Source organism: Epinephelus fuscoguttatus, linkage group LG6 (genome assembly GCF_011397635.1).
Source record: "Epinephelus fuscoguttatus linkage group LG6, E.fuscoguttatus.final_Chr_v1".
NCBI lineage: Eukaryota > Metazoa > Chordata > Actinopteri > Perciformes > Serranidae > Epinephelus > Epinephelus fuscoguttatus.
The window spans coordinates 45,314,718-45,324,926 of record NC_064757.1 but is presented as its reverse complement, the minus strand read 5'-3'; the positions used below and the strand labels follow the sequence as shown (position 1 = coordinate 45,324,926).

At 39.8% G+C, this 10,209-nt stretch overlaps 1 long non-coding RNA gene across 1 annotated transcript; it reads left to right on the top strand.

Moving 5' to 3' along the window:
• Positions 1 to 3,135: 3,135 nt before the first annotated feature.
• LOC125890753 (uncharacterized) lies at positions 3,136 to 9,666 on the top strand. The gene is made up of 3 exons (XR_007449580.1): positions 3,136 to 3,172; positions 4,334 to 4,416; positions 9,656 to 9,666. It is a non-coding gene; the product is annotated as an uncharacterized LOC125890753 (long non-coding RNA).
• The last annotated feature ends 543 nt before the right edge of the window (positions 9,667 to 10,209 follow it).

The following is a 10,209-nucleotide window of genomic DNA, read 5'->3' as shown; positions in this document are numbered from 1 at the left end:
AATGGACGTACAAGATGGGCGAGTATCTGGACCATACTTGGATAAATGTAGATGTTAAATTAAGTCCACCAAAGCAGAAATTCAGAGAGGCCTCAGATCTCTGGGAGAGCCTCTGATGTCATTAGGACCTGTTGTTTAGAAGCATTACAACACTCCAGTTGAAGATAAGACAAAGATAATATAAGACAGTTTAATTTATGGATAATGAAAGAAGAAGGGCACACAGATCTTACCTCTACATGACTACATACACACAAACTAACAAAAATCATATTCACTTTCATTTTTGAATGATTGTTGAAGACCAGTGGAGAAGCTTTAATATGCAGCCCTCCATTCTGTGAGGACCTGTGTTTCCTCAGATGACCCTCCACTTAACATTTAGATGTTATTTTGCCTGAACACAGTTAATATGCACTATAATAAGCCATGAAAACATATCATGGAATCAATTACAGTGATTAACACATATTCTAGTCAGAAACAGAGGCAGCACAGTTGTTGACTTTCCAATACAAAAATCTCCAGTTCTGACACTAAAGTTTATCTTCTGAAACAAATCACTGATCTGATACTTAAAACATCACAGAGACATCAGAACCACTGGTCAATTAACAAAGTGTTTGCTGAGGTAAATCTGCTCTGACTGAGATGACCTAGAAGGAGCAGCAGGTCCTTGCATCTCCAAATACATTAAGCTAAATTTTAAGTAGACATTATTTGAATTAATCGATGACAGAACTGAAATATAAACCGTTACTTTTCTGCTTAAACTTGGAATTACAAAAACTAAATCTGGTGACACCAACAACACTTGTAGCACAAAAATAATAACTTACATGTGAGTTTGGTTCATGTCCTCCATCACTGCTGCTGGTTGAAATGAAATGCATGCTGGGATACTCGTGTACCGCAAGTTCACACAGGTCACCTCCAAAAGCATCCTAGATGAAATGGACGTACAAGACGGGCGGGTATCTGGAGCATACTTGGATAAATGTAAATGTTAAATTAAGTCCACCAAAGCAGAAATTCAGAGAGGCCTCAGATCTCTGGGAGAGCCTCTGATGTCATTAGGACCTGTTGTTTAGAAGCATTACAACACTCCAGTTGAAGATAAGACAAAGATAATATAAGACAGTTTAATTTATGGATAATGAAAGAAGAAGGGCACACAGATCTTACCTCTACATGACTACATATACACATCTAACAAAAATCATATTCACTTTCATTTTTGAATGATTGTTGAAGACCAGTGGAGAAGCTTTAATATGCAGCCCTCCATTCTGTGAGGACCTGTGTTTCCTCAGATGACCCTCCACTTAACATTTAGATGTTATTTTGCCTGAACACAGTTAATATGCACTATAATAAGTCATGAAAAGATATCATGGAATCAATTACAGTGATTAACACATATTCTAGTCAGAAACAGAGGCAGCACAGTTGTTGACTTTCCAATACAAAAATCTCCAGTTCTGACACTAAAGTTTATCTTCTGAAACAAATCACTGATCTGATACTTAAAACATCACAGAGACATCAGAACCACTGGTCAATTAACAAAGTGTTTGCTGAGGTAAATCTGCTCTGACTGAGATGACCTAGAAGGAGCAGCAGGTCCTTGCATCTCCAAATATATTAAGCTAAATTTTAAGTAGACATTATTTGAATTAATCGATGACAGAACTGAAATATAAACCATTACTTTTCTGCTTAAACTTGGAATTACAAAAACTAAATCTGGTGACACCAACAACACTTGTAGCACAAAAATAATAACTTACATGTGAGTTTGGTTCATGTCCTCCATCACTGCTGCTGGTTGAAATGAAATGCATGCTGGGATACTTGTGCACCACGAGTTCACACAGGTCACCTCCAAAAGCATCCTTGATGAAATGGACGAACAAGACGGGCGGGTAGCTGGACCATACTTAGATAATTGCAAATGTTAAATTTAGGACAGTACTTCAGCCGTGACGTTTCACAAGTCCACCAAAGCAGAAATTCAGAGAGGCCTCAGATCTCTGGGAGAGCCTCTGATGTCATTAGGATCTGTAGTTTAGCAGCGTTGTGATTTCCCATCACTCCAGTTTAAGACAAGACAGTTAAAGATAATATATCACAGTTTAATAAATGGATAATTAAGGAAAGAGGACGCACAGATCTTACCTCTGTTCGACTCCACATACACAAACTAACACGCTAAATGTTAAATGTTATTTGAACTGAACATAGTGAACATGCTCTATAATAAACCAAGATAAAATACTGTGGAATCAGTTATGATGATAAACACATATTACAGTCAGAAGAACACAGAGGCAGCGCTACTTCATCGTCACTTTAAAGCATCAAAATGTTTCTGTCAGGTTGGAGCATCAACTACAGGGTTTAGTTTAGTTGTTTGTAGTTGGCCAGTCATTTCTCTGCTTTCATTAAATCTGTATTAATGTGTAGAATTGTCACAAACATTTATAGAATATTTAAAAGACAAAAACATGTCATGCTCAGCAAGCTAACGTTACACCACTGATTTCTCATCAAGCTACTTAACGTTACTTTAAGTCACTGATATTGTGCTCAACAAATCACTGTACAACAAATGACCACTGATATGGTGACACAATCATTCACAACAATAAGCGGAAGTCCCTTGAACAGAAAACAAGTCAGTCCAAAGCTTCACAAACACAAAAATGAACGTATATTGTCGTAGTTTAACGGAGTTTGTAACAGACAGCTGAAACACAAACAGCTTCACAGCAGCACACTGGAAACCACATGTGGGTTCAACAACTCCAGTTTGCAGGGGCTCCACAAGATGGCGCCGCTGCCACAAAAATCAAACCTGATGGAAACAAAGCGCAGTGGGAAAAGTAACGTTACAGCCTGCGTTACATTACCAACAGGATAAAGTAGTTCATAGCATGATGGGGAAATATAACAGTGATTAATAAAGTATGACATTAACAGCAGTAACAGTCACAGGACTCTTTTACCACCAACAATCCCATTAAAAAATAAAGGTGTAGTTTTGTCTGACTTCAGATCAGTGAAATGTTGATGGATCAAATTCTCCTGAGGGCGTTTTTCTGTCTTAACTTTCACTTTCTATCGTCAGACTGGTGACGACTGACAGAACAGCGGTGGTTTTCATCTACAGGTAAAGATTATAACTTATTACAGTTTAAAAAAAGATATGCTAGAAAACTGATGTTTTTCATATTTTATTTTCACATATTTTTCAGTCACAGTTTTATCAGAGAAATCTGTCTGTCTGAAGGAAACTCTGACAAATGTTATTCTGTTTTGGTTGTTGAGTCACATCAACTTTAAAGTTACAATTAAAGCCTTTACATTATTCTGAAGTTTAGTTTATTATCTTTAGACATTAATGTGACTGAAGCAGTGCAGATATAAAACATAAAACATGATTCTTTAATAAATGTTAATATTTAGTTTATGTTCTGGAGACCAGATATGTTTAAGAGTTTAATGAGAGAAATCTGAGACAGCAACTCTGATAGAGGTTATGTTTCTATAATATCACATTTAAAGTCACCATTTTAGATTTAAACTAAAAACCAAGAAGAGGCTGTAACCATAATCACCAAAGTGACATTAGCTTGATTTTAGACTTTATTTATTGTATTGTCATCATTTTTAATCTTGTTTTGCCTTTTTAATCTGTTTTTATCACTTAGTTTTAAACTGTTATTATAACTGTTGAATCTATTGTTTTACAATTGAATCATTTTTATTGTCCCGCGTGCACTGGTCCCAAAACTGTTTTTTGTCTTATTGTTCTATGGTCTACACTTGTTGTCTCATCATCAGCTCGTCAGTCATCTGTGACACTTTGAACTGCACCAACGTGTTTGAGAGGTGCTGTACAGATAAAGGAGAGTTTGATTATTGGTGTTTAGTTGATCACATTTTAAGGTAATGTAACTGAAGAAGCTCTGTCACATTAAATCATCTTTATTTATTCAGAATCAGTGACATCTCTTTTGTGAGACCTCACGACAAACTACAAACAGCCAAACGTCGTTACACTTCATGTAGGCGACATTATAAAATGCATTGAAGTAAAAACATGACTTATCATTTTAAGGGAATTTCACACACACACACACACACACACACACACACACACACACACACACACACACAGGTTATCACATGATCCCTGTAACCAGAGGGCAGGTTGTTCCTCTCAGTCCCCACTGTGGTTGTAAAGGTGACCAAGACACTCCACTCTGCTCTGTAAAAACATTTTGTTCTGTAAGTCAGATCATTTAAATTGTAATTATTCTTTCTGTAGGTCGTTAAGGCAGCAGTTGGTCTCCAGCTGAATTAGTGGCTGATGTTTCCAGCAGAGTGACGTCATGGCGACTGCAGCATCAGGTGAGTCCAGTCAGACGTTAGTAGTTTTCTCTCAGTCCCCACGAGATAAATATGGACCAGCACTTTGTCTCACTTGTTAAAATCAGGTTTGTAAGTTCTCGATGAAACTCACTCAGCTGATTGTTTCATCTCTTTTCAATCTAATTCAACATTAAATAGGAGAAGCACTATAAACTGTGAGTGGCTGACAGAACCTGCAGCGATCAGAGTCTTAACCAACACATTCTCACTGCGACCTCGTCACTTATATTTTCTCTCTGGTGAATGTCTGTGTTTGTTTGACTCATCCATCACCCTCATCCTTGTCCTGCGGCGTTTCCCCAACGCAGATGGTCACTGTTATAGTTTAACAGCGCCCAGCTGCATCGGGAAAACTATAAAGGACGTCTTTTTTTGTTTGTTTCTGGCATCGCAAGTCAGTGCCCAAAGGCTGGATTTCGACGACTTCGGAGTGAGACCAAGCTCCCTCAACACAGGGTCCATACAGCTCTAACTCTCCAGTCTTTTTTACATACATTTGAATATAACCATGATTTCTGTTTAGATTTAGAGAAACACTTATGTTTTAATTAATTTATGAGTTTCGTCTCCTGCTGCTGCACTGATGCATTTTCAATTTAATCCCCTGATTATTGATTTCATCACAGCTGCAGCTTTTCCTTTGTCAAACAATCCAGATCAACACGTTCCCACCGAGTGAAACAAAACAGAGACTGATGGATTTACAACAAAAGCTGCTGTGTGAATTTGCTGCTTTGGATTATTTCACTACCATTAATTTACTGCTGACATCATGAAAACCATCCCAGCTGGCACACGACCGACCTTCAACACTGAAATGTAGCTGAAATTATGTCAGTTGTTGTTTTAACACTGAAACAGCAACCGACATCACAGAACAACGCCTGCAGCGCATCTACATCAAAAAAATCAATGATGGTGCAGCAAAACGTACATCTTACTGATGCTCGGTAGATGTACATAGCTACTGTTCTGGGCAGGTTTTAATCCCCCGCTGCAGAGCCCTCCTGTCCTGGACTGTCCACATCTGATGCCAGTTTGAAATGTTTCCAGTCAGGATGATGTCTCTTGCAAAGCTAAGAAGAACTTAGCAGGAGAATATTGTTCTCTGAAGAAATACAGCTGTTTCTGAGCTTTCGTTACCAGGGCGGAGATGTGTGATGACCATGGCAGGTTCTCTGTGACGCTGATGATTCTCAGGAAACTAAAACTGTTAGACTGCGCAGCTTAAGCTCCACTGATAAGCTCCATTGATGTAGACATGGCTGTATGTCGTCACCCAGTTCTCACTCCTAACTCGTTAAATAAAGCCACTTTGTTAGTGGACCTCAGCGTCAGATACTGAGGCACAGAGCCACTCTTTGCAGCTGATCTTGATACGCACCGGATGGCAGTATTTTTTGACGCTCTGGGTAACTGCCGTAGTATTAAGAGCAAGAGAGTCAGCATAGGGCGGGTGGGAGTGGAGGTTGATGGGTCAAACAAACTCGGGACTTTCACCCAAGAGCACATTGTTCTTCACCATGTGAAACCATAAGTCAACTGAATTGTTGAGTTGACATTAGGTTTCTTACAATCATATCTTTTCGAGCCAAACCATTATGCTTTTTTTCTAAACCTAACCACATCTTTTGTTGCCTAAACCTAAAGAGGGAAATAATGCGTAGGTTTATTTTGAAAAATACTGTATGCATTTAACAAGCAGAAACTGTACACTTCCTGTAATAACAAAGTGTATTTTGAAAAGACAAAACTGTCTACGGTCCAAAACTGATGCTGGAAGATGCCTAAAGTGCCCTAGTTTGACGTGTAGGTCCACTGACAAAGCGGCGATATTTGGTGAGTTGGGATGAGAATGTGTTGCTTGCATGTCCTTTTCCCCAGAAACAACAATCAGCTCATGGTTTTGCTGAGGTTGATCAGTAGGTTGTTTTCTGAGCACAAGATGTGAATACGAAGTCTCATTGTTGTTTGTAATCCAGCTGACGATGGTGGTGAACAGAGTTCTCTCCATGTTGGGGGTTGCAGTCGTGGGTGTACAGCTTGGGGGTCTGAGCACACAGCCCTGGGGGATCCCAGTGTTCAGCCTGCCCGTTAGCATTCAGAAGTCGTCAGATATCGCCGCTTTGTCAGCGGTTTTGATGTCAGACACCCAATGCTAAACCAAAAAACCCTTTTGCAGCAAGATGATACACCGCTGGGAGGTGTCAGTTTGTAACACAGCTGGAAGGAGCCTTTCGTGCAGTCGGCTGGATGGCACCTGTTGTGGCAGTATGATACGTGGACAGGCGGCATCAGTTTATAATGCGGCTGGATGGCACTAGTTGCTGCAATATAATACACAGCTGGACTGTGTCAGTTTTAAATGCTGCCGTCATAGTGTAGGGAGCTGGAAAGTTCCTGTAGAGGTGGAGGGGGTGGATGGGTCCAACGAACTCTGGACGTTCACCCAGTAGATCAGTGTTTGCCTCCCACAGGTACGTAGAGTCAAACCATGATGATTTTTTCTAAACCTAACCACGTGCTTTTGTTGATGTCTTCACGTTAGTTGCGGCTTCCAAGATCAACAGCAGACGCAGGAGGATACCTAGCACGTAATATGTAGACATGAAAGTCCACTGACAGAATGTATTGATTCAGCAGAGGAGAATGCAGGCCTGCCTATTTGGACTTTCTGGGGTCTGTTTGTGAGGAAGTCATATATCCATATGTACAGCGTGGTACTCAAACTCTGTGCATCAGCTCGCCAGTCAGTTCCATGGTGGAGATTTTGTTGAATGCTCAGCTGAAATCAACAAACAACTTTCTGATGTAGGTGTTATTTTCAAAGTGTGTGAAGGCTGAGGGGAGGGCAGTGAAAAGGCGTTTGTCGATCTGTTGTTTCTGTTTGCAAACTGGTGATGGTGAGTTCAGTCTGGCTGGGACGTTGTTTGTGATGTGCTGAAGAAGCGGTTTCTCTTCAGCAGAATGGGGCTGAGAGCCAAAGGGCGGAAGTCTTTCAGAGTAGACACTGCAGACTTTTTAGGGACGATGGGTCTGTCTTGAAGCAGGTGAAACACTCCTGTGACAGCTATGCTAAATATTTCAGCGCTGACTTCAACTTGCTGGTTGGCACATGTTCTTCGTACACTGCCAGGGATGTAGTCAGGTCCGGCAGGTTTGCCCACATTCATTCACAGCAGGGTTTGTCAAAGCAAAGTTCACACTGCACAATTTCAAAATCATCAGATCGCTGTACTGTTCACGCAACACAACTCGCGGTGTTTTAATGCCCATTTCACTCTGCAGCTCTTTAGCTCTGACAGTTTTTGGAGCTCCTTGAAAAAAGCCCCAGATCAGAGGCAAAGGGTCGTATTTTACATAGAAGAAGTCGGTATAGGACCCTCTCCACTTTTTACTGTCTGAAAACTAACATGAAAATGGGTATTCAAGTTTTTTGTATCTTATAATTGTAGCAAATTATACGGAGAGAGAATGGTGTGTACAAAAATAATAATACCTGAAAAACTAAAAAAGAATTTTTATTCTGTGTAAAACCTCTAAAACACTAATTTAGATGAAGTGTAATGAACATCTTGAGTATCAATATCTAGGAGAAGTGGAGCTGAGGCTTTGTCAAATCCACCTCTGAGGTGGGATCCAAATAATCCTGAAATTTGGTATCAAATTGATTCAGATCTCTGTCTTAACTTTTGAAATACCCAAATGCAGCCTTTATCTGGATTAAAGGGAGGACTGGATTACCAGATCTGAATCCTGATCCTCAGGATCAGGATCCTCTTGATCTGTGTTGAAATACCCAGTTTTCAGATCAGATCAGGATTTAATCCAATCCAGCCAGGATAATCCTATCAGATCACTTTGAAATACTGGGCCCAGATTATATCAAGTATAAACATCAGCATACACAGTAGTATAGAACAGTGACAGCATCAATGATAACAGGAGCATACCATCTCAAAGAAGGAAGACAAGGCATGCTTAAACAAATTTAATGATCAAATGGATGTTATTTTGGCAGGTAAATTATTCCAATCTGCTTGGGTTTTAAACATGAATGCTCTTTTGCCGGCTGACATTTTAACACGAGGGGCAGAGAAATAAGAGTCGAGCAGCATGTCTAACTTGCTGATTAGAAGTGAAAGGTACAAAATATTGTTGTAAATAAGATGGATAATTGCAATAAATGCATTTCAATATGAGTTGAAGCCAGTGAATATGTCTTCTGACATTTAGAGATGGCCATTTAAGCGCATCATACATTGTACAGTGATGAGTGAGAAAAGGACATCCAAGTATAATTCTGCAGTCTATTATATGTGGTGTTAAGTGGAACAGGATCAGATTTTAGTCCATTTTGATAGACAACATCACAATAATCCATAATGGGAAGTATACGTTGTGAGGCAAGTTTCTTACGAACACTGCAAGAGAAACAATTTCGAAACCAATGTCAAATACTGATTCCAAAGTTGACTTTGTGTATGATATGATCAATATGTATTTTGAATGAGAGTTCAGGATCAAGCCGAACACCAACATATTTAATACTATCAACTTTATGCAAAGAACTGTTGTCTTTATAGGTTATTACATGTGCCAGATTTGGATTTCAGTTTCTGTGTAGTACCAAAGATCACAAGATAAGACTTTTTTTTTTTAACCATAGTTTATTATCTAAAAGCCAACCCTGCAGGATGGTGAAATCAGCATTCAAGTTGGAACAGTTTATTTCCTCAAAAAACTACTATTGTATTTATTTCACTCTTTGCCTACCCTGACCAGGGTACTTTTTTAAACACCTCGATATGATGACAAGATAATTCATTTAGAGCCATAAGACCCCAGGAGTAGGATTAGACAAACTAATTTGGGATTACAACCTTGATGGCCTTTGTCTCTACACCTTCAAAATGTATCACTGGGTATCACAAATTCAATTTGTTTCTTCTGTTTGAGCCTAACTCTAGCCCCAAATTGACCCAAATAGAATTATTTGAACTGGATAAAACCACTGCATGAAATGTTATATACGATTAGATTTCTAAGAACATCTCTGTTAAGACAAAGAATCCTCTTACAATACATTAAGTGACAAACTGGTGTGAGATTCTTAAATGTTTTTGTTCAACATACAGACTTGTAACCTAAAACAAGCTTCTTCCAGTGATTTTCATTCATTCATTCATTCATCTTCTAACCGCTTCATCCTCTTGAGGGTCGCGGGAGGGCTGGAGCCTATCCCAGCTACATTGGGCGAGAGGCAGGGTACACCCTGGACAGGTCGCCAGACTATCACAGGGCTGACACATAGAGACAACAACCATTCACGCTCACATTCACACCTACGGACAATTTAGAGTTACCAATTAACCTGCATGTCTTTGGACTGTGGGAGGAAGCTGGAGCACCTGGAGGAAACCCACGCTGACACGGGGAGAACATGCAAACTCCGCACAGAAGGGCTCCCACGCCCGGGATCGAACCGGCAACCCTCTTGCTTTGAGGCGAGAGTGCTGACCACCACACCACCGTGCCGCCCCGGCATGAAACATGAATAACTCATTTAGAAAATTGTTATATTGGGGGACTCTCATGTCATTTGAGCAGTTAAAAGATACTTAACAGGTTTTTCAGCTAATAACTAAACAGAAGCCACTCACAAAGGAAAAGACCATTAAAATACAAAAGACCACACTTCTAAAAAGTTGGACTGTGATGGGATCACTTAATGAACTTGTCAACGACTGACATGTCTTTGTATGGGTGTTA